The 25,553-nt window shown below is 48.6% G+C and overlaps 1 pseudogene; it reads left to right on the top strand.

Moving 5' to 3' along the window:
- Positions 1–11,366: 11,366 nt before the first annotated feature.
- Positions 11,367–22,404, top strand: LOC129393369 (protein GVQW1-like; annotated as a pseudogene).
- Positions 22,405–25,553: the final 3,149 nt, after the last annotated feature.

Genomic DNA, 25,553 nt, shown 5'->3' with positions numbered 1-25,553 from the left:
GGCGCCTGCCACCACGCCCGGCTAATTTTTTGTATTTTCAGTAGAGACGGGGTTTCACCGTGTTAGCCAGGATGGTCTCAATCTCCTGACCTCGTGATCCGCCCGCCTCCGCCTCCCAAAGTGCTGGGATTACAGGCATGAGCCACCGTGCCCGGCCAATTTTCTTTCTTTTTTTTTTTTGAGACAGAGATTCGCTCTGTTGCCCAGGCTGCAGTGCAGTGGCGCCATCTCGGCTCACTGCAACCTCCGCCTCCCGGGTTCAACAGATTCTCCTGCCTCAGCCTCCAGAGTAGCTGGGATTACAGGCACATGCCACCATGCCTGGCTAATTTTTGTATTTTTAGTAGAGACGGGGTTTCACCATGTTGGTCAGGCTGTTCCTTGTGATCCGCCTGCCTTGGCCTCCCAAAGTGTTGGAATTACAGGCGTGAGCCACCGCGCCCGGCCAGATGGGAAGGATTCTTTTCAAATTCTTGGGCAGGTTTGGGAAGTAATTTAGAATTTCTGACTGTGCTCACGGCAGCATGTGTTGACACAATCCTCTTGTTGAGATGTGTTCCTAGAACATAGCCCGCTAAATTCAGACCTAGAATTCAAACTCTACCTTTGACTTCCAGAGGCTCCTCAAGTCACCCACCCCTTTTGGTGGACTGAGACAGCCTTGAATGCTCTCGCAGCTCTTACAGACACCAGACTGGAGCCTTCTTGCAAGGCAGTGGTGCAGTGCCAAGTTCAGGTCCTGGGTTCGAATCCTGGTTCTGCTGTTGACTAGCTGGGTCTCCTGGGGTGTTTCTAAGCCTCAGTTTCCTTATCTCTGAGTTGTCATGTTCCTGACACACAGTAAGTACCCAATAAATTATAGCTAAATTATTATTCTTATTATTGTTACCACTCATTTGACTTCCACAATCCAAATGGGGCTGAATGTCATGGTTTCTCCTTGAACCAGGATGAGGTGGAAGAAATTACCCTTGAGCTGAAGTGGTCATCAGGGAAGCGGATGACGAGTTAGGCAAGAGCAGTAATGATTAACTTTAAGGCATTGATGATGAAAGATCAGTCTGCATTGTGGGATAAAGCAGACACATTCCTTCCGACGTGCCACGGAGGTGATGGTGTCCATTCCTCCGTTAATGAAGTATATAGATGGGGGTGGGGTTTGGAGGTGGGATGCTCCTGGGACATACGACTTTGTTTTGGGCAGCAGATGGGTGTAGGGTGTTCATATTATTCTTGCAAAATTTGCTGAAACACCTTTTTTGTTGAAACAGAGTCTCGCTCTGTTGCCCACTGGAGTGCAGTGGCTTGATCTTGGTTTACTGCAACTTCCACCTCCTGGGTTCAAGCGATTCTTGTGCCTTAGCTTCTTAAGTGGCTGGGACTACAGGTGCGTGCCACCACGACTGGCTACTTTTTTTATTTTTAGTAAAGAGAAGGTTTCACCGTGTTGGCCAGGCTGGTCTCCAACTCCTGACCTCAAGTCATCTGCCCGCCTTGGCCTCCCAAAGTGTTGGGATTACAGGTGCGGTAAGCCACCGCGCCCGGCCTGAAACACCTTTTACCATCTCACCTGTCCCATTGTGTGAGCCCAGGAAGAGCTCAGACTCAGGGTGCAGAGGTTGCTGAAGATGCCTGCTGTCATCAATCTGGGTCATCCCTAAGCATGAGAAGACTTAGATAAAGGCCAAGATAAAAATATGGCATGAACACGAAGGCTTGAATGAGGCCGTCCCTGGGTGACTGCTCTGACAACTCCTTCCTATTCTGCCTCCAATCACCCATCCGTCCACACAACCAATAATAGCAGCTCGTAAGAAACCACAGGAATCCAACAGACCTCTCAGCCCTTGACCTGTGGAATCACAGTACAGACCCTCTCTGCAGACAATGCAATGGAATAGGCTGAGTAGCACGAGTTCCAGAGCGGGACGGCCTGCATCCAGTTCTGGCTTTCTCACTGACTGGGTGCACTTCCTTAGCCTCAGTTTCCCTCTTGCTGCAAATGGAGATAGTAAGCCATGTACATCACAGTATTTCTATAAGGATAACATGAGATTACAAATGTAAACTGCCTGACATAAAGGAAGTACTTAACAAATGTATCTGTTATTGTCATTACTCTCTTTGGGGTGGGATTTGTGCCCTGCCAGGCAGGCTTCTTAAGATTAGTTTGCAGGCTGGGTGCGGTGGCTCACGCCTGTAATCCCAGCACTTTGGGAGGCCGAGGCAGGTGGATCACGAGGTCAGGAGATCGAGACCATCCTGGCTAACACGGTGAAACACAGTTTCTACTAAAAAAAAAAATACAAAAATTAGCCAGGCTTGGTGGCGGGTGCCTGTAATCCCAGCTACTCGGGAGGCTGAGGCAGGAGAATGGCGTGAACCTGGGAGGCGGAGCTTGCAGTGAGGCGAGATCCTGCCACTGAACTCCAGCTTGGGTGACAGAGCAAGACTCTGTCCAAAAAAAAAAAAAAAAAAAAAAAAAAAAATTAGTTTGCTAGTTGTTACGAGCTCTGAAGTGCCATCTATCCTATGAGATTAATTTTTTTTTTTTTTGAGACAGAGTCTCGCTCTGTCACCCAGGCTGGAGTGCAATGGTGCAATCTCGGCTAAGTGCAACCTCCACCTTCTGGTTCAAGCAATTCTCCTGCCTCAGCCTCCTGAGTAGCTGGGATTACAGGCTCACGCCACTATGCCTGGATGATTTTTGTATTTCTAGTAGAGATGGGGTTTTACCATGTTGTCCAGGCTGGTCTTGAACTCCTGACCTCAAGTTATCTGCCCGCCTTGGCCTCCCAAAATGCTGGGATTACAGACATGAGCCATCGCGCCCGGCCAATTTTTTTTTTAGATGGAAGATTTTTTATCTTTGAGATAATCCTATTAAGCAACCATTTCAAACAATTACTGGCAGCCATCCTGCCAGGCTGTCAGCTGGGAAGGGCCTAGAATGGACATAGGGCGAGTGTCTGAGAATGAGGAGGGTCCTGGATGGGAAGCGGGGCTGGAGGAGGGCCTTTCTCTGACCCGACATTTTGCTCTGGTCTTGGGTTCCTAAACACATTATGTTGTTGGTTTTCTTTAAACTGAAGTCTTGTTACAAGGATTGCTTTGAAGCCAGGAGGCGGAAGTTGCAGTGAGCTGAGATTGTACCACTGCACTCTAGCCTGAGTGACAGACTGAGACTCCGTATCAAAAAAAAAAAAAAAGATTCCAGGAAGAACCAACATCTGAGCCTGCCCCCTGCCTAGCTTTGGGTCAGTGACATCATCTCCATGTACCAAAGATGGGTCTCCGTCTCATCTCTTCTCCTCCTGCCTTGGCCTCCCAAAGTGCTGCGATTACAGGCGTGAGCCACCACGTCCAGCCTCTTCCTGGAATCTTGAACTGAGCTTGCCACCCACCTTCTCTGCTCGTTAAAAATGTAACAACCTTTTAATATTTCTGCCATCAGCATCTATTGTCTGGTGCTGTGCTAGATGCCCAGAACGCAAAGGCGAGAGAGGTGTCCCAGTCTGAAAGTCCAATGGGCCTAGGGCTATTGGCTGTTGACTGCTCTGCTGATGACTTCCTCTCTCTGGTGGAGAAGCTCAAGGAGGGTATTGAAGGCAAGGGAGACGGCGGGAGCAAAGGCTTGGAGGTCTGACGGTGCATGGCACTTGCAGGAAATGGTGAGGGACACGGCACAGCTGGAGCTGTAGTTTGCATGGGCTGGCTGATGGTGAAGTCTTATGTCTGGGGGCAGGGAGCTGCTGGAGATTTTTAAATTTTAAATTCTCTATTATTTATTTTAAAATAGAGGCCAAGGGTGGTGGCTCACACCTTTAATCCCAGTACTTTGGGGGGCCAAGGCAGTTGGATCATCTGAGGTCAGGAGCTTGAGACCAGCCTGGCCAACATGGTGAAACCCTATCTCTACTAAAAATACAAATAAATAAACAACAACAACAACAACAAAAAATACAAAAAAAATAGCCGGGCGTGGTGGTGGGTGCCTGTAATCTCAGCTACTCGGGAGGCTGAGGCAGGAGAATTGCTTGAACCCAGGAGGCAGAGGTTGCCGTGTGCCGTGAGATCACACCATTGCACTGCAGCCTGGATGACAAGAGTGAAACTCTGTCTCAATAAAATAAATAAAATAAATAAATAAAATAAAATAAAATAATAAAATAAAACAAAAGAAAACAAAATAAAATAAAAAACAGGGTCTCGCTATGCTGCCCAGGCTGGTCTTGAACTCCTGGGCCCAAGTGACGAGTTGACTTTTGTTTTAATTGTAATCATATTCACAGCAATTATACCTTTCAGTATTGAGCATTTTCTTTGTGCTAGGCATCAGCTAAGATACTTTATCGTGAGTTAACTCATTGAATCCCACATTACAGATAAGGCTAGGAGAGTTCACCAAGCCCAGTCACATAGTGGAGCCGGGACGAACCACCACATTGGAAGAGTTCAATAAACGTTAGTCATTGTTATTTTTGCCAGTATTTGTTTTCACGAGCGTCCCCTGGCATGCCAGGTGTTGGGTGGTAGCTTTAGCTTTGAAACTGCCTGGGTTGGTGCCAGTGAGCTGGACTAATAAAGCCATTTCATCAGACTAGGGTGAAGAATAGGGTGCACTACCAGCCTCTGCCCCTGCTCTCCCCGGTTGCTGTGGTTATAAGCCGGGCACCTGGTTCTCTCTTGGTCGCTGGCCCCTCTCCAGCTCAGGCCTGGGTGACCCTGATCCCGCCTGGTGTTGCCCCACAGCTGGCTCTCTGAGGTTGCCTCCTGCCTCCCTCTCTGGTTTCAGCTTTTCTACAGCTGAGCAGGGGGCAGACCCCACAGGTGGCAGGGTGCAGGTGAGCTGGAGGGACCAAGGCCAGGTAGTTATGAAAAGTCTCCAGGGGAGGCAAGGTGAAGGCTGGAAGGGCCCCAGCCAGGGAACGGAAGGAGAGAGCATAGCTGTCAGAAATACACTGGATTTAGACTTGATAGCCTGTGGCAAACTCACACCATGAGAAGAGAGAGCAAGAAGTGAAAAATAAACGCTACTTGTAGCTCAAATGACCTGATGGCTCTGCGTGGTGAGCCTTACCCATTCCCAGAACTTTATTATTATTATTATTATCCTTGAGACAGAGTCTCGCTCTGTCACCCAGGCTGGAGTGCAGTGGCGCAGTCTCGGCTCACTTCAGCCTCTGCCTCCGGGGTTCACACCATTCTCCTGCCTCAGCCTCCCGAGTAGCTGAGACTACAGGTGCCCACCACCACGCCTGGCTAATTTTTGTATTTTTAATAGAAATGGGGTTTCACTGTGTTAGCCAGGATGGTCTCTATCTCCTGACCTCGTGATCCGCCCACCTCGGCCTCCCAAAGTGCTGGGATTATAGGCGTGAGCCACCGTGCCCGGCCTTCCCAGAACTTTAAATACCATCTGTAGGTTGACAATTCCCAACTCCCTGGGCTCCAGCCTTGAACACTGAGCTGCCCCTTTCTTCTTCACTTGGATGTCTCTCAAGCGTTTCAAGCTCAGCATTTCCCAAATGGAACTCAAAGTGGAGCTCCAAAATGATTTGCCTCCCCCACCCCTGAACCTGCTTCTCCATCTCAACAAATAAAATCAGCCCGCCCGCCTTCAAACTAGAAAACTTGAGTGTTATCCTCAATGCCTCCCTCTTCCTCAGCCCTCACATCCCCTTGTCAGCAAGTCCTATCATTTCCACATTGGAAAGACATCACAAAGGTGGCCACCTCTCTCCATCTCTACCGCCACCACTGCAGGTAGTGTGGCGAGTCACCACCATCTCACCTGGATGGCTGTGAGTCCGCATGGTCCATGATCTTTCCTCTTCCATCCAGCTCCAAATTTCAGCCACAGGGATCTTTTAGTAACACACATTTGATTGTGAATCCTCATATCCGATGACTTCCAGCCACACTCAGCATAACAACCACCATCTTCCTGTGGCTTACAAGGTTCTACGCCAGATCCCAGCTTCACCTGATGTCCCCTCTCCTCATCACTCTTGTCCCTCTAGCCTCACTGGCTTCCTTTTGGGCCCCACGTGCCATGTCTTTCCTTCCTCAGGTCTTCATCCAGGGTTCACCATCGTCGTCACTGTTGGGAATGCTCGTCCTTGCCTTTGCGTAGCTGGCTCCTTCCCATTCTTCAAACTTCAAGCTAAATGTCCCCTCTCAGGTCACTGCCCACGACCTGAGAGGGCTCCACAGGCCCTCTCAGCATCCTCTTTAGCCAGTCATTTCATTCAGAGCATACAGTGATCACAACTTGGAATTTTTTAGTTGTTCATCTTATTTATTGTTTCTCTCCCCCACTAGAGTGCCAACTCTACCATACCTATTGGAACATAGAAGGTGCTGACAGGTATTCACTGAGTTGACAAACAGGTAGATGATGAGGGCATGAACTTCAGAGGTCCACGGGGGCAGAGGGCCAGGAGAACACTGAGATTCAAGAGGTGGGCAGAGGGGCTGTCAAGGAGACTTGATAAGGAGGGACAGAGGGAGGAGGCAGTAATCAACGGAGGAGGGCTATGTCAGCTTGGGAGGCTTTTCACTGTGGGTAACAGCAAAGTTGTCCAGGTGATTAGATGAAAGGGTTGATTTTTCTCACAGTCTGGGTGTTCAGCAGCAAAGCTCTGTGTCAGTGTCACCGAGGCCCTCTTGCCTTTCTCCTAGCCTTGGGCATTACATCCTCACATGATGCGTTCAAAGGCAGGAGACAGCAACAGCGTGGAACAGACGTTCTCCTCATGCCTCTTTTATTGGTGGGATGTGGGGTGGTGATGATGGAGGGATCGTCCCCAGAAGATTCCTGCTAATCTCCCCCTAGATCCCACTGGGCAGAAGGACACATGCTTGCTTTGGACCAGGGGCTGTGCCTGTCTTGGTGAAATCAAAAAATTTCTTTCCTGTCCTTGAACAAACAGGATTCTTCCAGCCAAGGGGAGGGAAATGCCTTTTGAGTAAGGAGGGAATAGCGCTTGCCATTAGCACATTTCATAAGGAAGAGTTTTTCTGCTGGGTTAATTGATGCAGGGAGGTCGAGTGGGATGGGTGCTGAGAAGTAGCCCCTAGATGTGACACTTAGTGGACTATGTGTGGCCCTTGAGAGGGCTGTTTCCATAGAGCGGCTGGGCTTGATTGCACATTTCGGCAGGGGAGGGGGTGCTTAGGAATTACTGGGAGAAGTTTAGGAGATTAAGGGGGACTACCAGGAAGCCTAGTGTTGAAGGTAAGAGGAGAGGTGGCACCATCACTGGGTGCAGGAGGCAGACATAGGGAGATCTTTTCAGTTTGGGGGAGACTTGATGTTTATAGGCTGAGCAAAAGGAGCTGGTGAGAGAGAGGGTAAAGATTTTGAAGCAAGATGGGATAATGGATCCCCACGTCCTGAAGGAGGCATGGAGGTGGCATCGAGTGCCCAGGAGGTGGTGGTTGTCACTGGATCAAGCAGGAAGGCTTTTCTGAGAAGACTCTGGTGCCTTTTGAGACAGGAGGGCAGGAGGGTGGATGACAAAACATGAAGATGCCCGGCCAGGACAGATCCCCCTCATTTTCCTTTGTGTGACAGTGGGCTCATTTAGAGATTGAATCCATGACCTTCACCTCTCCTGCATCTTTGTTTTAATCATCTGATATAATAGACTCTTTAGAAAACCCCAGTCCGCATCTGCGTGGTTGTGCCCTGGGAAGTCCCGGGACAAAGCTCACTCCTTGGGTTTTCTTGTTTGGACGAACGGAACCACCCAGTATATAGTCATGGGTGTGGCTATTATGGGATGCAATCCAGAGGGTGCAGGTCACTTAACAAACAGCACAGAGCCACCACATCCTGCGGAGTCAGGTGGGGAGCCAGGTGGAGGGGGAGAGCCCTGAGCTGGGAAGCGAGGACTTGAGTTTCAGGTTCCAGGTTCAGGTCCTGGTCAAGCACTTACAAGCTAGGCTTCTTTGGCGCCCTCCGAGCCTGTGACCTCATCTGCAGAGGGGTGGGTTGGCAGCTCTTCTTCTCCCTTCCCTGCCCATAGTTATAAAATGTGCTGACTCCTTGTAGGAAATTAATGAAATGCCTTCCTGCCCCTCCTGCATCCCTCCCTGGGGAGCCTGCCCCTGCTCTGTACCACCCAGAATAGGATGATATTTTTGTTTTGGTTTGCTTGTTTGTTTGTTTTGAGACAGTGTCTTGCTCTGTTGCCCAGGCTGGAGTGCAGTGGTGTGATCTTGCAACCTCCGCCTCCTGGGTTCAAGTGATTCTCCTGCCTCAGCCTCCTGAGTAGTTGGGACTACAGGCACCCGCTACCACGCCCAGCTAACTTTGTATTTTTAGTAGAGACAGGATTTCACTATGTTGGCCAGGTTGGTCTGGAACTCCTAACCTCAGGTGATTTGGCTGCCTCAGCCTCCCAAAGTGCTGGAATTATAGGCATGAACCACTGCGCCCGGACTGTTTTTTGGTGTTTTGAGACAGGGTCTTGCTCTGTTGCCCAGGCTGGAGTGCAGAGGTACAATCGTGGGTCACTATAGCCTCGACCTTCCGTGCTCAAGTGATCCTCCCCATTCAGCCTCCCAAAGTGCTGGGATTACAGGCCTGAGCCACTGTGCCTGGCCAGGATGTTGTTTTTCTTCACCATTACCCCTGGTCTCTCACTTCTGGCATCTTTCCTCCTTTGTTTTGGGGAATGATGGCATGGGGCCCAGGGAGTAGGATTGGGAGCCAAACCTTTCTCCTTTATTTATTCAAATCGTAGCTATGGATGCAGCAAAAAGCAAACAGAAGTTTGACTAGATATATGAGCTCAGTATTCCACAACATTTAAAGCTGGTGTGTACTTACGTAGGAGGCTTAAAACATAACATTAGGTTAAAATGAATAATAGCCCCAACAGAAAAAAAAATAGTGCATTCTAAAGAAGTTCTTAGCGGGAATGTTCAGAAGCTTGGTTGGTTTGATTGATAATAGCTCTGTATGTCTCCTTCTCGGTAGCTCCTTAATGCAGATCTCTGTTGCTCCCTGACTTCTCCACTGGGTCACGTGTGGCCAGGTGGCATGAGCATAATATCCCTATCATCGCTGTCTGGCAGGGTGAGAGTTCAGAAGGAGTCATATTTGCTTTTAGGTCACCCTCTTTATTTATCCAGCACGTGGGGTAGGACTGTGACCCAAGGAGGGCTCCATGCACGTCTCCTGTGTTGTTGGAGGAGGTAGTGTTGGTAATGGGTGAGGAACAGAGTCATTTGGTCCCAGCAAAGCTGCTTCCATCAGATCGGTCCTGCCCCTTGGCTGGGCTGCCTGGACTTCACTTCATCATCTCTAAAATGAGATTAAAGATTGTTTCTCCCTCATGGGAAGGCTCCGGGATTCAGTGAGCTTATGCCTGTTTAGGAAAGTGTCTGGCACAGGGTCACTGCCCTTGTGCCATCACATCTGCCCAGATGAAATCAGGTAATCAGCTGACGCACCCGGAGTGCCCATCACGCATGCGTGCTGTGCCCCATGGGAAAGGGGTGTCAGATGTGACTCTGCCTTCAAGGAATCCGCATCTAGCAGGAGAAAGAAAACCCGAAACTTTGGAAATAAATAGAGAGCTAGAAGGCCAGCGGGACCCGCGCTTCCCCACGGCGCGGACATCCTGGAGGGCGAGCAGCTGCCGGGCGGGGCACGCTGTCAGCCAGCCCTGCCTAATCTCCTGGCAGACAGAGCTGAGAGAAAGCAGAATCTGGTATTCATTGTGCGGTTGTTTCTAATTTCCTTCTGCTTTCGAGATCCTCTTCTAAGGGAGAACAATGCCCTGAATGATGGGGCACAGGCTTCCTTGGCTGGGCACCCACCCAGCTGTGGCAGAGGCCGGGCACTCACAGGGCCGGTGGTGTTTGATTCTGGCCTCTGAGAAGCTCCTCCGACAGTGGGTTTTGGTGGCTGGTTTGAGTCCCAGCCCATAGAACAAGTCGCCCCAGGCTCACTTATGAGTATTATCTTTAAAATTTCCCTATCTGCCAAAGAAGAACGCCTTTTGTGTTATCGCCAGGGTTGTTACGAGGCCGGGTGGGTGGAGGGGGCACTGAACCTCAGAACTCTCTGTAGGATCCACATCTGGAGCCAAGAGGCCGCTCTGTGCCACCACACTCCCCGGAGTGTCCATCGTGCATTGGAGGGGGACGGTGTTGGCCTCAAGTGCTGCCCTCGCAGCTCCCATTCACAGACCATGACTGAGAGGACTCTCAGCAGAGGACCCTGGGGTGACATTTCTACTGCTGGTGCCTCATAAGGCTGGCCGGGGGCAGAAGGCCCAGGGCTGAGTCCAAGGAATGGGGTGGGGTTTCCTCATTCCTTGCTGTCTTCATACTTGGCCTTCTATTTGTAGATTTCAGTAATTTATCAGCCTTTCTAGGTTCCTCTTTCATCACCAGAAGCAGAATGAAACTAACATGAGAAACCCACATGCATAAAGGGCTGAGAGAGGCTGAGGGGCATTTGATGATGACTTTCAAGTCTATGGGGCTGTATCGAGGAAGATGCTATGGCAGTGGCAGCTGAGAGGGTGAGTGAGGGGCTGCACAGCCCCAGGAGGCCCTGGCAGGGTTAGCTGTCTTCAAGATGAGCAAGACCCAGCCGGGCGCGGTGGCTCAAGCCTGCAATCCTAGAACTTGGGGAGGCCGAGGCGGGCAGATCACCTGAGGTTGGGAGTTCGAGACCAGCCTGACCAACATGGAGAAACCCCATCTCTACTAAAAATACAAAATAAGCCAGGCGTGGTGGTGCATGCCTGTAATCCTAGCTACTCAGGAGGCTGGGGCAGGAGAATCGCTTGAACCCTGGAGGCGGAGGTTGCGGTGAGCTGAGATCGCACCATTGCACTCCAGCCTGGGCAACAAGAGCGAAACTCTGTCTCAAAAAAAAAAAAAAAAAAAAAAAGGGCCGGGTGCGGTGGCTCACACCTGTAATCCCAGCACTTTGGGAGGCCGAGGCAGGTGGATCATGAAGCCAGGAGTTCGAGACAAGCCTGGCCAATATGGTGAAACCCCATCACTACTAAAAAATACAAAAATTAGCTGGGAGTGGAGTGGTGGCATGTGCCTGTAGTCCCAGCTACTTGGGAGGCTGAGGCAGGAGAATCGCTGCAATCTGGGAGGCGGAGGTTGCAGTGAGCCAAGATCACGCCACCGCACTCCAGCCTGGGTGACAGAGTGAGACTCTGTCTCAAAAAAAAAAAGAAAGATGTGCAAGACTCGAGCCAGGTCTCCCAGGCTTAGGTCACCCAGGTGCATCCTCATCCACATGCCATTCTCACTACGATTTGTTTAATATTTTCCTTTTTTTTTTTTTTTTTTGAGATGGAGTCTTGCTCTGTCTTGCCCAGGCTGGAGTGCAGTGGCACAATCTCGGCTTACTGCAACCTCTGCCTCCTGGGTCAAGCAATTCTCCTGTCTCAGCCTCCCAAGTAGCTGGGACTACAGGTGTGCGCCACCACACCCGGTTAATTTTGTATTCTTAGTACAGATGGGTTTCACCATGTTGGCCAGGCTGGTCTGGAACTCCTGACCTCAGGTGATCCGCCTGCCTTGGCCTCTCAAAGTGCTGGGATTACACGCGTGAGCCACTGCACCTGGCAAATATTTTTCTCTAAATAGATTTATTGATTATTTATTTTTGAGATAGGATCTCACTCTGTCACCCAGGCTGGAGTGCAGTGGCACAATCACGGCTCACCACAGCCTTGACTTCCCGGCCTCAGGTGATCCTCCTGTCTCAGTCTCCTAAGTAGCTGGGACTACAGGCACATACCACCATGCCTGGCTAATTTTTGTATTTTTCATAGAGATAGGATTTTGCCATGCTGCCCAAGATGGTCTTGAACTCCTGGGCTCAAGCAATCTGCCCGCTTCAGCCTCCCACAAAGCGCTGGGATTACAGGTGTGAGCTGCTGTGCCCGGCCCTAAAGAGATTTATTTTGAAAACCTTAATCATTTAATTAAAAAGAAACATTTATGTCACTACTGTAAATGAAACCCAGCATTTTGCTGACAGACATTGAAATAAGTACAGACGGAACTGTTAAAAGCACTCATTCTGTCCCTTTGATATAATCTTGAACACCACCCATTGCTTTGTATAAGGTCTCAGTGTATAAATCTTTCTGTATGATGGCGGCTCCATGCGTGTCTGATGGAGATGTTGCAGGGGAGCTTGATGTTGTCAAGGAGTAGGGTGATTTGCGCCGACTTGTGACCCCACCAAAGATGCTGGGGGTGACAGCCCTGCTGCCTGACCAAGGGCTTGCTGGCCCCATATCAGCATCTCTAACAGGGGAGGACGACAGTGGCTGCTTCAGAGGGCTCGGTGAGGGTGAACTGAGCTCCTGGAGGATTTATTTATTTATGTATTTATTTATTTTTGAGGCTAGGCTCGGTGGCAGATGCCTGTAATCCCAGCATTTTGGGAGGCCAAGGTGGGTGGATTACTTGAGGTCGGGAATTTGAAACCAGCCTGGCCAACATGGTGAAACCCCGTCTCTACTGAAAATACAAAAGTTAGCTGGGCGTGATGGCATGCTCTTGTAATCCCAGCTACTCGGGAGGCTAAGGCAGGAGAATTGCTTGAACCCAGGAGGTTTAGGTTGCAGTGAGCCAAGATCGTGCCACTGCACTCCAGCCTGGGTGGCAGAGTGAGACACCATCTCAAACAAAAATAAAATAATATAAAATATAAAATAAAATATTTATTTTTGAGACAGGTTCTGACTCTATCACGTAGGCTGGAGGGCAGTGGCTCCATCACAGGTCACTGCAGCCTCTACCTCCTGGGCTCAAGTGATCCTCCTGCCTCAGCCTCCTGAGTAGCTGGGATCACAGGTGTACATGGTACCATGCCAGGCTAATTTTAAAAATTTTCTGTAGAGGCCGGACGTGGTGGCTCACACCTGTAATCCCAGCACTTTGGGAGGCCAAGGTGGGCAGATCACTTGAGGTCAGGAGTTCGAGACTAGCCTGGCCAACATGATGAACCCTCATCTCTACTAAAAATACAAAAATTTAGCCGGGCGTGGTGGCACACACTTGTAATCCCAGCTACTCAGGAGGCTGAGGCCGGAGAATTGCTTGAACTCAGGAGGCGGAGGTTGCAGTGAGCTGAGATGATGCCACTGTACTCCAGCCTGTGCAACAGAGTGGAACTCTTGTCTCAAAAAAAAAAAAAAAAATACAGACGGGTATCTCTATGTTGTCCAGGCTAGTCTTGAACTCCTGAGCTCAAGAGATCCACCTGTCTTCGCCTCACAAAGTGCTGGGATTACAGGCATGAGCCACTGTGCCCAGCCACCCTATAGTATTTATAGAGTGTTTAGAAATAGTGTCTGGCACATAGTAAGCACTTAGCAGATGTGAACCCCCACTATAACTTGGGAGATTTTGGCTGAGGGCCCTCAACTGTCCTGGGAATCTGCCTTTGTGGAGACGGGGCTGGGATGGACGCTGCCAGGCTCCCTCTGGCTCTCTGCAGATCTCTGTTGTTCCCTGACTTCTCCATTTGGTCAGGTGTGGCCAGGCAGCATAAGCATCATTTCCCCCCTGATTATAGGGTTAAACTAAGATGTGATCATGACAGGCGTCATCATGAAATATCCCTACTGCAATCGGTGGCCATCTCTGTCCACTAGAGGCTCAGAAACGGGCTCCCAGGGATGGACACTGGTGTGCACTCCTGGGGGCTTGTGGGATCTGTGTCTGCCGTTCCCTCTGGCCAGCCACGGGTTGTTTCTGGAATGGGGCTCGTGGCTGGGAGGGAGGAAGGAGCTGTGGGAAGCAATCCCAGGTTCCTTGGTGGGACTGGAAACTCTGCCTCAAGCCCTGGAATTTTGACTTCCTGTTTGGCCTGGCACTTGTTCCCCAACATTTTCGGCTCTGACACATCCTCTCCCTCCCCCTCTCAGTGTCGTTTCCTCATCGTAAAATGAGGGGGTTGCACTAGATCATATCTAAGGCCCCTGTGAGCTTGAGAAAGCCACGATTCTACCTCCCGGCCACCCCCTCACTTTTCCCTCAGGGCCCTTGATTGGCAGTGAGTGGAGAGGTGGGAAGAAGGAGAGAAATCGCAATAGCTGTGCATCAGGCCACACGCAGGATGGCCCCGTGGCAAGGAACTGTCCAGTCCAAAATGTGAATAGTGCCAAGGTGGAGAAACCCTGTTTTAGGGAAGGAAAGACAGAAGAGAGGAGAGACTTAAAAGACAAATGCGGCCGGGCACAGTGGCTCATGCCTACAATCCTAGCACTTTGGGAGGCGGAGGCGGGCGGATCACTGGAGGTCAGGAGATCGAGACCAGCCTGGCTAACATGGCAAAACCTCATCTCCACTAAAAATACAAAAATTAGTCAGGTGTGGTGGTGGGTGCCTATAGTCCCACCTACTCGGGAGGCTGAGGCAGGAAAATCACTTGAACCCGGGAGGCGGAGGTTGCAGTGAGCTGAGATCGCGCCACTACACTCCAGCCTGGATGCTAGAGTGAGACTCCATCTCAAAAAAAAAAAAAAAGAAAAATCACACAAAAATCCAAAACAAACCAAAAAGAAAGACAGATGCACACATGCACTACAAATAATAAATGGTTAGACAAATGATAATGAAAAGGAACATTTAGGGATAAAACAAAATGCACAGGAAAAGGGTTTATGAAGGAGATTGGACAAAGTTGCCAGGATAGGAAGGATGTGTTTGCAAAGTGGCCATAGCTGGGCTGGGTCGAGTTTAAGGTGCTAGCCCTAGAGTACTAACCAGCATTCACTTTACAGATGAGAAAAATAGGGAAACTGCCCAGGCGCGGTGGCTCACGCCTGTAATCCCAGCACTTTGGGAGGCTGAGGTGGGCGGATCACAAGGTCAGGAGTTCGAGACCATCCTGACTAAAACAGCGAAACCCCGTGTCTACTAAAAATACAAAAAAAATTAGCTGGGCATGGTGGCGGGCGCTTGTAATCCCAGCTACTCGGGAGGCTGAGGCAGGAGAATGTCATGAACCCGGGGGGGCAGAGCTTGCAGTGAGCGGAGATCACGCCATTGCACTCCAGCCTGGGTGACAGAGCGAGACTCCATCTCAAAAAAAAAAAAAAAAAAAAAATAGGGAAACTGAGAGGGATGGGTGTCCACCCCTCTCCTTCCTGGTTCACTTTGGAAGATGCCACCTCTGTTAAGGGCCGCTCCTGTGGGATTTCAGCAATGCAGTCAGGTCAGCAGTGGTACCTGTTGATGCTACACAGCAACCTTAGGATGGCAGGCTGCATAGTCCAAAGGCCCAGGAAGTCATTATCATATGAGCATTCTCATGTGAGCCGGTCATGATTAGTTTTTCTATGAGACCTTTGCTCCTCATTGAAATAACAACAAATCAGTTGTCTCCACGCCAGAGGAAGATACCACATAAAGCAAGACTAAAAGGAGCAGAGAACACAGAAGGTCTTCCTGGCCTTAGGGATGGGCAAACATTTCTAAAACAGAATGCAAACAGCACTAACCACAGAAGAAAAATCGATGAATTGGACTTTATCAAAATTAAATCCTCTCTTCATCCAAGGGCACCATTAAAAAAATGAAAAGGCAAGCCTCAGACCTGGAGAAGATATATATCTGCAATACATATGTTTGATAAAATATTCGTTTCTAAAATATTTGAAGTACTGCAGATCAATAAGAAAACTAAAAATGACCCAATTAAAAAAATGAGAAAAAGAGGCCAGGTGCGATGGCTCATGCCTGTAATCTCAGCACTTTGGGAGGCCGAGGCAGGTGGATCACCTGTCAGGAGTTCGAGACCAGCCTGATAAACACGGTGAAACCCTGTCTCTACTAAAAATACAAAAATTAGCTGGACGTGGTGGCGGGCACCTGTAATCCCAGCTACTCGGGAGTCCGAGGCAGGAGAATTGCTTGAACCCGGGAGGCAGAGGTTGCAGTGAGCCGAGATCACACCACCGCACTCCAGCCTGGGAGACAGAACAAAACTCAGTCTCAGAAAAAAAAAAAAAAAAGAGAGAGAGAAAAAGACTTGACCAGGCACTAACAAAAGAGGACATCCAGATGGCCAAATACACTGTGAAAAGGTGCTCAACATCATTATTCATCAGAAAATGCAAATTTGCTGGGAGATTAGCTGAGCCTGGTGGCACAAGCCTGTAGTCCCAGTTATTTGGGAGACTGAGGTGGGAGGATCATTTGAGCCTAGGAGTTTGAGGCTGCAGTGAGCTATGATCATGCCACTGCACTCTGGCCTTGGTGACAAAATGCAAAAGAAAAAAAAAGAACAACATAGACACACAAAACTCCCACAAAAAGATACTACTACACACCCACCATAATAGCTAAAATGAAAAGACTGACAATACCAAGTGTTGCTGAGAATATGGAACAACTAGAACTATTGCATATTGCTGTGGGGAGTGTGGAAGAGGTACAGCCACTGGGAACATTGTTTGGCAGATTATATTAAAGCTATAGATATGCCTGCTGTACAACCCAGAAATTCTACTCCTAAGTATTTGGGTAAGGGATTTGGGCTGGGCGTGGTGGTTCACACCTGTAATCCCAGCACTTTGGGAGGCCAAGGTGGGTGGATAACCTGAGGTCAGGAGTTCGAGACCAGCCTTGCCAATATGGTGAAACCCCGTCTCTACTAAAAATACAAAAAAATTAGCTGAGTGTGGTGATGAGTGCCTGTAATCCTAGGTACTCAGGAGGCTGAGGCAGGAGAATCACTTGAACCCAGGAGGCAGATGTTGCAGTGAGCTGAGATTGCACCATTGCACTCCAGCCTGGCAGACAGAGTGAGACTCTGTCTCAAAACAAAACAAAACAAAGCTGAGGGGTTTGAGTGCCTATGCTGACAATAATATATGTACAAGAATGTTCAAAGAAGTTTCTCCAAACCTGAAACTCCCCAAATTCCCATCAACAGAAGATTGGAGAAATAAATTGGTGATCTATTCATATAAGAGTACTATGCAATGATGAAAAGATTATATGCTCTGATTCCATTAATATATAGTTCAAAAAGAGGCAAAGCTGATCTATGATGAGTCAAATCATGGTTCTGTCTGGTGGGGATATGGATTGGGAGGGTGCATGAGGGAACGTTTTGGGGTGCTGGAAATATTCCTTATGTGGCCTGGAGTGGTGGTTATAGAAATGCCTATTTATGAAAATGATTATCAAGCTGTCCATTGCGTGCTTTATGTACTCTAATGAATGTATGTTATACTTCTTTTTTTTTTTTTTTTTGAGACAGAGTCTTGCTCAGTCACCCAGGCTGGAGTGCAGTGGCGCGATCTTGGCTCACTGCAAGCTCCGCTTCCTGGGTTCACGCCATTCTCCTGCCTCAGTTTCCCGAGTAGCTGGGACTACAGGCGCCCGCCACCATGCCCGGCTAATTTTTTTTTGTATTTTTGGTAGAGACGGGGTTTCACCGTGTTAGCCAGGATGGTCTCGATCTCCTGACCTCGTGATCCACCCACCTTGGCCTCCCAAAGTGCTGGGATTACAGGCGTGAGCCACTGCGCCCGGCCTATACTTTTTTTTTTTTTAATGAAGAGAAATGCAGATTCTCATGTCCAAGAGAAGTAATAACAATAATAATTTATGGAGCACCCAATATATGTGCCTGGTTGCTTTATAGAGATTATTTGCCTTAATCTATCCAAACCACCTGTCAAAATGATATTCTTTTCTTGTTAGAGAGGAGGAAACTGAGGCTTAGAGAGGGACAATAGCTTGTCTGAGTATCACAGCTGGTAAGTGTGGGAGTTAGACTTGAATGCCATATTCTGCACTGTTGCCACTTGGCTTGGGATGTTGAGAGTGAATCTTGGTACAGCATCAAAGCTCTCTGTGTTGCCTGCTACTCCCCCGGAGCATCAGATGTTGCAGACACCATTCTTTAAAGAGAACTTCATTGTGTGAACCCCAAGTTCCCCCACCTTCTTCAAAACAAAAACATGAATTGGGAAGCCCAGCCCCTTTATGAACCCTTTCCATGAATTTGTTCCAATCAGGAAAAGAGCCTGCAGCTTCCTCCCCACCCTGTTCATCCTAACTGTTCTGTGTTGTGAATTCGCTGAGAATGAAAGGGGATGGGCTAGAGCTGTCAATACTGTGAGCCAGGCTTGAACTCCAGCTCTGCTCCTTTTAAACAGTGAGGCTCTTGGGTAGTTATTTAACTTCTCAAAGCCTTTGTTTCCTGGTCTGTGAAAAGTGACAGTGGTACTTCCCTTCTAGTCTCACTGTGAGAGTTAAATGCGGTCATATGTAAGAAGTGCTCAGCTCAGTGACAGGTTCATAGGAAGTGTGCAATAAAAGGTAGTGTAGAAATGTCAAAACTGGCTGGGTGCGGCCAGCCTGCAATCCCAGCACTTTGGGAGGTCAAGGCAGGAGGATTGCTTGAGTCCAGGAGTTCAAGACCAGCCTGAGCAATATAGTAAGACCCCATCTCTTAAAAAGATAAATAAATAGGCCGGGTGCGGTGGCTCAAGCCTGTAATCCCAGCACTTTGGGAGGCCGAGGTGGGCGGATCACGAGGTCAGGAGATCGAGACCAGCCTGTCTAACACGGTGAAACCCCATCTGTACTAAAAATACAAAAAAATTAGCTGGGCGAGGTGACGGGCGCCTGTAGTCCCAGCTACTCGGGAGGCTGAGGCAGGAGAATGGCGGGAACCCCGGGGGGCGGAGCCAGCAGTGAGCCAAAATCGTGCCACTGCATTCCAGCCTGGGCAACAGCGAGACTCCGTCTCAAAAAAAAAAAAAAAAAAAAGAAAAAAAAAGATAAATAAATAAATAAAGCGTGAAATTTCCTGGTGCCTAATTCCTTCCAAGCCTCTTAAAGAGGCTTAGCACCTTTGCCCTCTAAATAATTCAACACACATTTGGAAGAAAGAAGTTATGTGAATGGTTTCTTCACAAAGTGTAACATATAGTGAATAAATGGGGCAGAATTGCAGTACTTCAGCAAGGAAAGGGGGGCATTTTGAACTAGAGTGGTCAGATGGTGGTATTATTTGGCTGAGTCTTCAAAAATGGGTAGGATTTAGTCACAGAGAGAAGACCAGGAAGGTCATTCTCAATTAGGGGGAGGGCAGGAGGTAGTTTTTAGGAGCCAAGGTAAAGTTTGGGAAGGGTGAGCAGGTGATTTTGGTTGGTGCTTGAAACTTGTGTAGGGACTAGTAGAAGATAAAGTAGGAAAGGAGGCCTGGTGCCAGATGAGGTCCCATTAAGAAAGCTGGCTTTTTTTTTTTTTTTTTGAGACAGGGTCTTGCCATGTTGCCCAGGCTGAAGTGCAGTGGCAGGATCTTGGATCACTGTGCAACCTCTGCCTCCCGGATTCAAGTGATTCTTCTGCCTTAGTTTCCTGAGTAGCTGGGATTACAGTGTGTGCCACCACGCCCAGCTAATTTTTGTATTTCTTTTTAGTAGAGGCAGGGTTTCACCATGTTGGTCAGCCTGGTCTTGAACTCCTGACCTTAGGAGGTCCGCCTGCCTCGGCCTCCCAAAGTGCTGGGATTACAGGCGTGAGCCACTGTGCCTGGCCCGAAAGCTGGATTTGTTTCTGTTGGAAAAGGAGTTGCTGAGCTTTCTTGAGCGCAGGAGGTGTAAGATGAAGCCTGGGGCATGCAGGCCCACGTGGGAGGTGAGAGAGACCAGGCCAGGAGGCCCATGAGAGGACAACCTGCGCATTCATGGGAGTCCGATGGGGACGAGTTGGGTGTGACTCAGGGAGGAGGCACTGGGCTGGGACAGAAGATGTAGTAGTTAGGCTCTGGGAGACGACAGGGAGGGAAGGTGAAGGGCTATGAAGTCTCAAAGCCAGTTGCTTGGGTTCATGAAGCAGAAAGGGTTCATGAAGAGGAAAGGGAAGAGAGAAAGTCAGTTTGGAGATGATAATGAAAGGGATTTCTTAATGGCTGAGGCTGGAGGTGGCAGCTGTTTTCACGGTTCCTACCTTCCTCTGTTATTTGAATGTTCTTGGGAACACACTGTCCTCTTCTGGTCTCAGGCTTGTATGGGGGGCACCAAAAGGACAGACTCGGGCTTTAGGCAAGCTTCCTTTCCACCCTTGCCGCACAGAAACCACACAGAGGGAGGCGTGGCAAGACCAAAAGAGACCCAACAGCAGGATCCTTTCCAAATCTATCCCTTCCAGAGGCAAGCATTTGTTTGGATGCCCTAGCAAGGAGTGGGGGGACCTTCTTTCAGTTGGTGCAAAGTTAACGAACCATCTTCTGATTTTATGGAGAGATGCAAATAGTGTGTTGAATATAAATCTCTTTGTTGTTGTTTTACAGGACTGTAGAAGCGGCCAGGAAGAAAACCACCCCCTCTTAAGGTTGTTTTTGTGACCGTTCTTTGGAGCATTGTTCTAAAAATGGGAAATTACATATTGCTGTGCCAAGGGCAACAAACACCTGCAGTTAAAGGAATACCTTCCACGAGGCGGCTTTTCGGAGCATGCATGTTTATAGCTCCAGCCAGGCCAGACCGAGGGCTGCTGCATAAGCCCTGCTTGGTGCATTTCTTTACTTGCAAGGGGACAGAGTGTGGGCTTAGGTTTGGGACTAGAGGGGGCTTTGGCAACTATGGTGCTCAGGTGATTATCCTTCGCTCGTTTATCCAATAAACATTTATCAAGCATCTGTTCTTGTGTCAGCCTTTGTGGTTTTCTCTGTTCCCTTCCCTGGCGTTGTGAGAATCCCTGGGAGAGTTGGCCACAGGCAGCAGCTTGCTGTCACTATTTTTTTTTTTTTCAGTTTTCAGAGTCAGCACATGACTGCTGCCTCCACATGACCGAGAACCCCCGCGCATTCTCTCCTTTCTCTCTTTTCTTTCTCCCTCTTACATCCCTTGCTCCCCCTCCCCTTTCTCTTTCCTCTTTATTTATCTAAAAAAGGAGAAATGTAATCTTTTTTTTTTGAGACAGTGTCTCACTCTGTCACCCAGTCTGGAGAGTGCAGTAGTATGATCTCAGTTTACTATAACCTCCACCTCCTGAGTTCAAGTGATTCTCGTGCCTCGGCCTCAGTAGCTGGGATTACAGGTCCCTGCCACCACGCCTGGCTAATTTTTGTATTTTTTTTTTTTTTTTAGTACAGACGGGATTTCACCACATTGGCCAGGCTGGTCTCAAACTCCTGACCTCAAGTGATCCACCTGCCTCGGCCTCCCAAAGTGCAGGGATTACAGGGATGAGCCACCATGCCCGGCCAATAAATGTATTTTTTAACATGCCAATCGATACATTTCTTCAGGCACACGCCTTTTCAAAGTTTCCTGTCACTGGGGGTCAGTCTGAAATTCTTATTCTATGGTAGCAGACGTTAAAGGATAACTTTCGATTATCTGGTTAATATTTAACTTTTATCAACATTGATATTGCAAAATAATCAGGTCTTGAAATTTATCAAGCATGAAATGAATACCATTCAGATGGATTTGTGGTTTAAGAGGAATCCAGTTTCATAAACGAATCTCATCTTTTTTTTTTCTTTTTTTTTTGAGACAGAGTTTTGCTCTTGTTGCCCAGGCTGGAGTGCAATGGCGTGATCTCGGCTCCCTGCAACATCTGCCTCCTGGGTTCAAGCGATTCTTCTGCCTCAGCCTCCCAAGTAGCTGGGATTACAGACACCCGCCATCACGCCCAGCTAATTTTTGTATTTTTAGTGGAGATGGGGTTTCTCCATGTTGGTCAGGTGGGTCTCAAACTCCTGACCTCAGGTGATCCACCTGCCTCAGTCTCCCAAAGTGCTGGGATTACAGGGGTGAGCCACCGTGCCTGGCCAACTAATCTCATCTTTACCTAGAAACAGAAAAGCAGGGAACAACGGAATACGATGAACTTCAAACTTTTTTTGCATTTTGGTTAGAACTTCCTGCCCACAGAACATATGAATTCCTCAAATGGGTCAGCCAGAGAGTAATGGGAGGTCTTTTTGGGGGTTTAGGGTCATGTCTCAGGGGCCACTTGGTTATTGATATGGTCCCCCTGGAAGCAGAGAGATGGAATAAAAAGGTCGGGAGGCCAAGGCGGGCAGATCATGAGGTCAAGAGATTGAGACCATCCTGGCCAATATGGTGAAACCCTGTCTCTACTGAAAATACAAAAATTAGCTGGGCATGGTGGCATGCATGTGCCTGTAGTCCCTGCTACTTGGGAGGCTGAGGCAGGAGAATCACTTGAACCGGGAGGTGGAGATTGCAGTGAGCCAGGATGGCACCTCTGCACTCCAGCGTGGCAACAGAGTGAGACTCCGTCTCAAAAAAAAAAAAAAAAAGGTCTCAAGTCCTGTAATATACTTAATTTACTGTCTTGGCTTCCACCTTGGTTTCAATTTTTCCACTAGAGGGTCAAAAGTAGAATCCTGCTGCTGTGATCAAGTACTTGACGCAGATGTACATTCGAATGATTTATTTTCCTTTTGCTTTCTTGGGTTTTCTAATTTTTCTACAATGAGTGGCAAGATAACTAAAATGTGAATCATGCCTTCATAGGACTCACATTCTAGAGAAGGCAACAGTTAGAAGCAAACATGCTATAGTAAGATAAATACATGATTTATCCCACTGTAAATACATGCCCCAGATTAGGGGCGTGGAAGCTCAGCAGCAGAGAGAGCCCCTGAACCTCAGGGCACAAAGTGCTGGGTAGGGAGAACAGGGAGAAAGAGCCCACAGACTAAGTCTTGAAAGAATCTGAAGGGGGCCAGACTTAGCAAATGAAATACAGTATGCTCGTTAAGTGTGCATTTTAGATAAATAATGAAACAATTTTTAGTATAAGCATGTCCCAAGTGAGTCATGAAGGATGGAGTTTGGTTCTTCCAGGGACTTTGGGAAGGGAAAGCATTTCAGTTAGCGGGAACTGTTTCTGCAAAAGTGTGGAAGTGTGAATGGCATGGATTTGTTGCCTGTTTCAAATGTGAACGTCTGTGCCTCGACATGAATCGACAAGCCTTACTCAGAGGGCAGTTTTATTTCCGAGCATCATCCACTGCTGCACCCTCAAAGTGAAGGGTAGGTGGGAAGCAGCAGGATTTGAGGCCACAGTGGGAAGCAGGGCCACCATCTCCAGGAGCCTTTGATGATGGGTGAGGGGTTTGGACTTTATCCAACAGCGGACCAGGAAGAGGGAAGGATTTTAAGCAAAAGCATGAACTTCCTGTTTGATTTTTGGCAATCATGGGAAGGAAGTAAGACTAAAATCTTAGAGACTATTTAGGAGGCAGATTAACGGCCCCTCAAGGATCTCCACGTCCTAATCCCCAGACCCTGTGGATGTGTTAGGTTACCTGGCAAGAGAGAATTAGGGTTGCACATGGATGAAGGTTTCTCATCAGCTGACCGTGAGAGGGGAGGTTGTTTTGGAGTATCTGATGGGCCCAGTGTAATCACAGAGATCCTTATGAATGGAAGTGGGAGGCAGAAGAGGAGATCAGTGTCGGAGAGAGAATTGCAGAGGCTGCCCTGCTGACTTTGAAGATGGGGAAGGGGCCATGAGCCAAGTAATGCGGGTGGCCTTTAGAAAATGGAAAAAACAAGGAGACAGATTCTCCCCTGGAGACTCCAGAAAGAATGCAGCCTGCCAACACCTTGGTTTTTAGCCCAGTGAAATGCATTTCAGACATCTGGCCTCCAGAACGAGAAGATCATAAATTTGTGTGTTTTTAAGTTATTAAGTCTGTGGTAAGTTGTTACAGCAGCCATAGAAACTAATGTAGAGGCTGTTTGCAATGATCCAGGTCACAGATGGTGAAGGCCTGGAATTGGCAATAGGGTCAAGAGAAGGGGATAAGGGCTGGGCACGGTGGCTCACGCCTGTAATCCCAACACTTTGGGAGGCAGAGGCTGGCAGATCATTTGAGTCCAGGAGTTCGAGACCAGCCTGGCCAACATGGCGAAAACCCGTATCTATGAAAAAAAATACAAAAATTAGCTGGGCATGGTGGTGTGCGCCTGTCATCCCAGCTACTCAGGAGGCTGAGGGAGGAGGATTGCTTGAGCCTGGGAGGCGGAGGTTGCAGTGAGCAGTGATTGCAACCCTGCACTCCAGCCTGGGTGACAGAGTGAGACCCTATCTCAAAAATAAATAAATAAAAAAAAATAAAGGGATCAATTCCATGTAAGTTGAGATGGACTCAGAGACTGACTGGACGCCTAAGGTCAGGAGGTCAGGAGATCCCCCAGCCCAGCAACCCTTTCTCCTCTCCTGATGCCCCAAGGCCTGCTCCCAGGGAGCCTCTGATCAAGTCTCTATCCTGTCCCAGGGCTGATTAGTACCTACTTTTGTGACAGGGGCCTAACAGGGAATTCTTTTTCATTTTTATTTTTGAGATGGAGTCTCATTCTGTCACCCAGGCTGGAGAGCAGTGGTGTGATCTCGGCTTACTGCAACCTCGGCTCACTACAACTTCTGCCTCTGCAACCTCTGCTACTGCAACCTCTGCCTCCTGGGTTCAAGCGATTCTCTTGCCTCAGCTGTAGCGGGGACTACAGGCATGCGCCATCATGCCCGGGTAATTTTTGTATTACTAGTAGAGATGGGGTTTTGCCATGTTGGCCAGGCTGGTCTCGAACTCCTGACCTCAGGTGATCCGCCTGCCTCAGCCTCCCACAGTGGCTTGAGCCACTGCACCCAGCCCTAAGAGGGAACTCTAAAGGAAGCTCTGTAGGTATCTGCCTCATGGTTACACACACAGGGTGGCTGCGAAACCGCCTTTGCAAAAATTACAACTGAGGAAATTATGACAGTGAAAGAGATCAGACCTAACCGACTCCATCTTCCTTCTAACCTTTAAGCTGTCCTTGTTCATTCCTGGGCATAGGCCTGAACTAACTTTGGGAAGGAATTCAGTTCATGTTTTGACTCTGAAACAAAATTGATAATAGCCATTTCCCTAAAAAAAACCCCGTTCTTGCCTGTGGACCAGTCTGCCTTTGCAAGACTAACAAATTAGCTACAAGATTAGAAATTTAGTTTAGCGGTCATGCAGCCTCTGGCTCCAAGAGTCTGAGCCTCCCCAGATTGCTCCTGCAGATAACATCACTATTGTAAAACCTAAGATCAGTGCTTGAGATAGTTTGCAGACCCTGCATTCGATGGATCAGCTGACACAACCCAGACTGGTAATCTGGCTCAACCATTTCTGCCATCCTCCCCAGGAACAGAAGACAGCAAGAAAACCACACTTCCGCCCCCTATGATTCCATCTCCAGCCTGACCAATCAGCACTCCCTGCTTCCCAAGCCCTTACCCGCCAAATTATCTTTAAAAACCCCGATCCCCGAATGCTCAGGGAGACTGTTTGGAGTAATAATAAAACCCAGTCTCCCACACACCAGCTCTGTGTGAATTACTCCTTCTCCACTGCAATTCCCCTGTCTTGATAAATTGGCTCCGTCCAGGCAGCGAGAAAGGTGAACCCACCGGGCAGTTACAGCTATGGGCATATAACTGCAGGTATTTTCAGAGTTAACTAGACTCTTGTGATTAGCTGGGAATCCATTCACTTGATGGGGTAACAA

The sequence above is a fragment of the Pan paniscus genome, chromosome 9 (assembly GCF_029289425.2).
Source record: "Pan paniscus chromosome 9, NHGRI_mPanPan1-v2.0_pri, whole genome shotgun sequence".
In the NCBI taxonomy this organism is placed as follows: domain Eukaryota; kingdom Metazoa; phylum Chordata; class Mammalia; order Primates; family Hominidae; genus Pan; species Pan paniscus.
The sequence above is the reverse complement of the archived record's forward strand: the minus strand, read 5'-3'. Positions and strand labels throughout refer to the sequence as shown.